Source organism: Chiloscyllium plagiosum, chromosome 7 (assembly GCF_004010195.1).
Source record: "Chiloscyllium plagiosum isolate BGI_BamShark_2017 chromosome 7, ASM401019v2, whole genome shotgun sequence".
In the NCBI taxonomy this organism is placed as follows: domain Eukaryota; kingdom Metazoa; phylum Chordata; class Chondrichthyes; order Orectolobiformes; family Hemiscylliidae; genus Chiloscyllium; species Chiloscyllium plagiosum.
Window position 1 is genome coordinate 108,721,223 of NC_057716.1, and position 7,248 is coordinate 108,728,470.

Below are 7,248 nucleotides of genomic sequence, written 5' to 3' on the forward strand. Positions count from 1 at the left end.
CAGTACTGACCCTCCGACAGTGCAGCACTCCCTCAGCACTGACCCTCTGACAGTGCGGCACTCCCTCAGTCCTGACCCTCTGACAGTTTTGGCCTAATGAATTGCTGGGGTGGAAGGTGCTGTCTCAGAGATGCCGATGTGTCTGGCCGGTTAAAAGCTGATAGAAATGGCATACCAGCCTTAACAGTGTGACTGGGAGAGTGTAGATTTATAGTTACGGATAGTGTCCCTCGCTCCCACCTCTCTGTCGGTTTGGAAACCCAGACACAGGAAGATTCTGGATGGGGAGTGGGGGGGCACGGATTGCTGAGAGTTAACTTCCATTAGTATAGTGGAAACATAGCCCTGGGTGGGGCACGGTGGTTCCGTGGTTAGCACTGCTGCCTCACAGCACCTGGGACCCAGGTTTGAATCCAGCCTCGATTCCAGTCTATGTGGGTTTTCTCCCACAGTCCAAAGATGTGCGGGTCAGGGGAACTGGCCATGTTAAATTGCCCGTAGTGCTAGGTACATTAGTTAGGGGAATGGGTCGGGGTGGGGTTACTCTTCGGAGGGTTGGTGTGGATCTGTTGGGCTGAGGGGTCTGTTTCCACACTGTCGGGAATCCAATCTAATAGAGATGTAGCTCTTGGCATTGTGGGCAGTCTTCACCAACCCCCAACATCCTGAGCAGTGCGTGCTGGAAGTTAAAAACAACATAAATCACCTTGTAAAGTTAATTTTTAGGAACAGACTACTTCCAGGAATTCACTTTCTTGCCAATTTGAACAGTAGCCCGTTCTGCTGCCTGTAAACATTGTCAGGCCGTTCCCATTCTGGGATAAACAGTGAATGGATTCCAAGTCTGCTCAGTGCCCACGTGCCAACCCTTGCTCCATCCTCACACCCTATCACTCCCTCCATCACACCATGGTCCAGCAGGGGATGAGCCCATTCAGCCCATCATGCCTGCACTGACTCTTTGAGAGTTCTATCCCCTTCAGGGCTACGGGGAGAATGCGGGTAAGTGGAGTTGAAATGCGCATCAGCCATGATTGAATGGCGGAGTGGACTCGATGGGCCGAATGGCCTTACTTCCGCTCCTATGTCTTCTGGTCTTATAGTTCCACTCCTTTGTATTCATGATCACCATTAGATTCTTAATTCCATCTCCACCATCTGCCATGGCTGGATTAAAACCTGGCTCTCTCCAGCAATAGCACCACTAGGCCATTCCTCCTCACCGCCTGCTGTCCCCCTACAGCCCTGCAAAGCTTCTCCTTTTCAAAAACCGCTCCCCATTTTGATCACTTTGTCTGAATCTCTCTCGACCCTCTCTCTGACTGAAAGGGAAATTCCTCATGCTCTCCACAGACCCTCGCATTGCAGGTCTCTTTCTGAGCTCTCTAACTGAACGGTGTCAGCCTCGGGCAGCCATTGGCTCACTCAGTGTGGGAGGCGCCTAATCATGGGGCTGAGCCAATGAGATAATAGACAATAGACAATAGGTGCAGGAGTAGGCCATTCTGCCCTTCGAGATAGAGGTCAGCCTCCAACTGGTGGACAACCTGCACTCCAGAGAAAGTTACGGTCAGGCAGGTCTACTGCACAGAAAAAGGCCCTTCGGCCCACTGAATCAGCATTGGCCAAAAACCGCCCCCTCAGTTTTTTCCCTGGAGTGTTGGAGGCTGAGGGATGACCTCACAGAGGTTTATAAAATCATGAGAAGCATTGAAAGGGTAAATAGACAAGGTCTTTTTCCCAGTCAAGGGAAGTCCAGAACTGGAGGGCATAGTTTTAAGGTGAGAAGGGGAAAGATTTGAAAGGGACCCAAGGGGCAACTTTTTCACACAGAAGGTGCTGTGTATATGGAATGAGCTGTCAGAGGAAGTGGTGGAGGCTGGTACAATTGCTACAGTTAAAAGGCATCTGGATGGGTATATGAATAGGAAGGGTTTGGAGGGATATGGGCCAAATAAGACTCGATCAGATTGGGATGTCTGGTTAGCACAGATGAGTTGGACCGAAGGGTCTGTTGCTATGCTGTATGACTTTATGATTCTATAACAATGCTAACCCCATTTCCTAGCAGTTGGCCTATAGCCGCATCTGTCTTGGTATGACAAGGGGCACATTGAAATCCTTCTTCAGTGTGGTGAGGGTCCCTGCCTCTCCCACCCTCACAAGCAGTCAGTTCCAGATTCCCCACCCCCGTCTGGGGAAAAAAGGGTTATCCTCACATCTCCCTAACCCTCCTGCCCCTTCCCTTCAGTCTCTATCCCCTGGCCATTCATCCCCCTTAATCAGAGTGGCACGTGCCAAGAACAACAAGTCCATTGTTATAGTGCCTCTGGCCTTATTGATTATGCCATGATGCATCATGGGAGGTCACTTGGCCTGGTGCATTATTTACTCCATTGACCCTCTCCCTCTACCGTTTAATCCCTTAGCCCCTGCGTTTTCACACTGAATTCCTGATATCTAGTATGGGATGAGCAGATATTATCTCCAATTAAATATTGGGAGACTGCAGCCATTATCTTTTACCCACCATGAAGACCATTATTACTCACTGTTACTATCTATTACTCACAATCCTGGTACTGGATTTGACCCTGAGGTAAGCTCCTGGCTGCATCTTTGCAGCATTAATGAGACCCGTCCATTCACACCCTCCGTAACATTGTCTATCTCCAATCCTCTCTCAGCTGATCTGCTACTGAACCCCTCGTTCATGCCTTTGTTACCCCCTTGACTCGGCTATTCTAATACAGTGCTGACTGGCCTCTCAAACCCTAACCTCTGCCCATTACAGCTCATCCAAACCTGCTCATAACCCACACCAAGGTGGCCTGTTATCAGCTGGCAGGGACAGGCTGGGGGGGACTGAATGATCAACTGCTGCTCCTGAACTTTTCATTTATTCACAGGATGAAGGTGTCACTGGCTAGACAGCATTTATTGCCCATCCCTAATTGCCCAGAGGCCAGTTAAGAGTCATCCACGTTGCTGTGGGTCTGGAGTCACGTGTAGGCCAGACCAGGTAAGGGTGGCAGTTTCCTTCCCTAAAGGACATTAGTGACCCAGATGGGTTTTTCCAACAATCGACAATGACGTCATGGCCATCATTAGGCACCAAATTTTATTGAATTTCAATTCCACCATCTGCTGTGGTGGGATTTGAACCCAGAATATTATCTGGGTCTCTGGATTAACAGTCCAGCACTGGGGCATTGCTGCCCCTTATGTTGGTGTGTTAAAAACACGGGGCTTTAAACCTCCTTCATTAGACAATCTTTTGCAAATGTGAACTGACACCTCTGAACATAATCACTTGGAGCAGTATCAGTGCATTGCTCAGTGAACATGAACCGAGGCAGTGGGCACACAGCTCAGGCACGTGTCCAATCCTGTTTATTTTGTGACTGCAAAGCCCCCTGGGATGTGGGGGGTCACTGGCTGGGCCCAGCATTTATTGCCCGTCCCTAGTTGCCCCTTGAGAAGGTGGGGGTGAGCTGCCTTCTTGAACCGCTGCAGTCCATGTGCACCTTTGCCAACTGCAGGCCTCCCGCTGAGTGGGAGCATCTTTGGTGAGATTCTGCAGTGCATCTTGTAGATGGTACACACTGCTGCTACTGAGTGTGGGTGGGGGAGGGAGTGGGGGTTTGTGGGTGTGGTGCCAATCAAGCGGCTGCTTTGTCCTGGATGGTGCTGAGCTTCTTGAGTGTTGTTGGAGCTGCCCCCATCCAGGGCAAGTGGGGAGTATTCCATCACACTCCGGGCTTGGGCCTTGCAGATGGTGGACAGGCTTTGGGGAGTCAGGAGGGGAGTTACTCGCTGCAGTATCCCAGCCTCTGACCTGCTCCTGTAGCCACTGTGTTTATGTGGTGAGTCCAGTTGAGTTTCTGGTCCATGGTAACCCCCCAGGATGTTGATAGTGAGGGATTCAGTGATGGTAAAGCCACTGAATGTCAAAGGGTGATGGTTAGATTGTCAGTTATTGAAGATGGTGATTAGTTGGCATTTATGTGGCGCAAATGTTATTTGCCACTTGTCAGTCCAAGACTGATTGGGTCGACAATCTCAGCTTCAGTATCAATGGTGCTGAACATTGGCAAACATCCTGGCATTACAGGCACAATACAAGTCCCAGCTGTTTCGTTGTCAACTCAATACTAAAGCTGTCAGCTCCTATGCAGTTCAATAACCAGGAGACAGGCAGCTGGGATTCTGATCAGTGTAAAGTCCTACAAGAGATGAGCTGAAAAATGTGTTGCTGGAAAACAGCAGCAAGTCAGGCAGCATCAAAGGAGCAGGAAAATCGGCTTATGCCCGAAACATCGATTCTCCTGCTCCTTGGATGCTGCCTGACCTGCTGCGCTTTTCCAGCAACACATTTTTCAGCTCTGATCTCCAGCATCTGCAGTCCTCACTTTCTCCTACAAGAGATGGTAGACATCACAACACCAATGGCCACGCTCCTCCCAACAACCCACCCTCCCATCCTGGCACTTTCCCCTGCCACCGCAGGAACTGTAAAACCTGTGCCCACACCTCCTCCCTCACCTCCATCCAAGGCCCCAAAGGAGCTTTCCACATCCATCAAAGTTTTACCTGCACATCCACTAATATCATCTATTGTATCCGTTGCTCCCGATGCGGTCTCCTCTACATTGGGGAGACTGGACGCCTCCTAGCAGAGAGCTTTAGGGAACATCTCCGGGACACCCGCACCAATCAACCAAATCGCCCACTGGCTCAACATTTCAACTCCCCCTCCCACTCTGCCGAGGACATGGAGGTCCTGGGCCTCCTTCACCGCCGCTCCCTCACCACCAGACGCCTGGAGGAAGAACGCCACCTCACCCCAGCTCCAACCTTCCAGCTCAGTACTGTCCCCATGACTTGTCCTACCTGTCCATCTCCCTTCCCACCTACCCACTACACCCTTCTCTCGACCTATCACCTCCATCCACACCCCCATTCACCCACTGGTACTCTTTGCTACCTTCTCCCCAGCTCCACCTCCCCTCCCCCCCATTTATCTCTCCACCTTAGAGGCACTCTGCCTCTATTCATGATGAAGGGGCTTATGCCCAAAATGTTGATTTTCCTGCTCCTTGGATGCTGAGTGACCTGCTGTGCTTTTCCAGCACCACTCTAATCTAGACTTGCAACACCAGTGAGGGTTATTGTGAGGTGAGAAGAGATCTTGTGAAGACAGGTTGGCTCTGTGAACCCAGGCTCACTCATTGAATGGATCATTTGCAAAGGCAGCAAACAGCAGCTGTTCTTGCTGGGAATAGACAGGAAAATGCAAGGATTTGTTTTCCCCTAGAGGGCTGGTGCAATGAGGAGCTTTTAACTTGGCTCTGTTAATGCTCTCTCACTTCTCAGTAAACAAAGTGAAAATATGCTCTCAATGTTCAGAAAGACAAGTCGTTCTGGCAGGGGTGCAGCAAACCAGGTCATAAAAAATTAAGGGTTTCTAGGAAATAAGAAACAGAGAAAACAAAACCTAATTAAATGTGAAACAGATTTCCTTGCTCCACTCTCTGAGTCCTCGGTCCCATTTCTCTCACCTCAGTCAAGGTGCAGAACAGTGTTGAAACAAGCTCTGAATTTGAGGCGTTTGATGGTTTGACAAAGCGCAGATATGATGTGAACCCTGTGGCCCTCACGTAAAACCAATTTATAAAGAATCAGAGAATCGTGAAGCTCAGAGTTAGACTATGCCATGCTGGCTCATTCACAAATCCATGTGATTTACCACAACAGCAAGGCCAGAAGATTGGCTAAATACTTAGAAACCAGGAAAGGAATAAGCAAGGCATTTATAAAGGGGTAAAAATTGGAGGATGAGAAAAAAAACTAGCAAGAAATAGGCAAACAGACAATAAGAGTTTCTACTAGCTTGTAAAAGGAATAGAGTAGTTAAAGTGAGTGTTGATACCTTTGAGAAATTATGAATTCCAATTTCTTTGTCTTTCTATTATGTGTCTGTCTTCATGCTAGGAGACATAGAAACCATCCCAAAATGAGAAGGAAACACAGAGCAGGCAGGGGCTGTGCGAATTGGAAAGAGAATCATTGATCAATTCTAATCACCACCGCTAAGTAAAGGACAAAGGAACCCAATGGGATTAAAGGTGGATAAGTCCCCTCCCACAGACATCCTGCATCCTGAGGTTTTTGAAGAAATGCCTCCAGAAATAAGAGATGCATGGTTTGTAAATATCCCAAAATCCAAGGTTTTGGAAAACCTACAGGTGATTGGAAAGTAGTAACCCTAACTCTTCTACAAAAGGAAAGACACTGAAAACAGGAGAGTACAGAACATCTACCTCAATCAGACAGATCCACAGCACAGTACAGGGCCCTTCTGCCCATTGACTCTGCACCAGTCACAAACCAAACCCCTCCCTATTCTAATCCCATTTCCCAGCCTTGCCTGCCTTGGTATCTCAGGGAACATTGAAATCCCCCTTCAATGTGGTGAGGGTTCCTGCCTCTCCCACCCGCACAGGCAGTCAGTTCCAGATTCCCACCCACAGGGAAAAAGGGATTCCTCACATCCCCCTAACGCTCCTGCCCCTTCCCTTAAACCCACATCCTTGGGCATTAATCCCTCCACCAAGGGGAAAGATTCCTTCCTGCCTACCCTTCCTACGCCCCTCATCATTTTATCCATCTTCATCATGACCCCCTCAGTCTCCGCTGTTCTCAGGAAAACAACTCGAGTCTGTCCAATCTCTCTCTATACCTGAAGCTCTCCAGCCCTGGCAACATCCTGATAAATCTCCCTCTGCCCCCTCTCCTGTGCGACCACATCCCTCCTACAATGTGGGTTCCTGAACCCCACACAATACTCGAGCTGTGGCCTGACCAACATTGTATCCAGATCCAGCATCACCTCCTGCTCTTATACTGGATTCAGGTAATAAAGGCAAGTATTCCCTGTGCCTTCTCCACCACTTCATCAACCTGCCCTGGGATCAGTGGACATGTACACCAAAGTCCCTCTGATCCTAGGGGCTTTTCAGGGCTCTATCATTCATCATGTTTTCCCTTGCCTATTTGTGTTGTCCAGAAATATCATCTCAAACTAGTCCAGATTAAATTCCATTTATTTGTATTCATTCGTGGGACATGGGCATCACTGGCTGGGCCCAGTATTTATTACCCCATCCCTAGTTGCCCCTTGAGAAGGTGAGGGTGAGCTGCCTTCTTGAACCGCTGCAGTCCATGTGCTGTGGGTAGACCCACAAT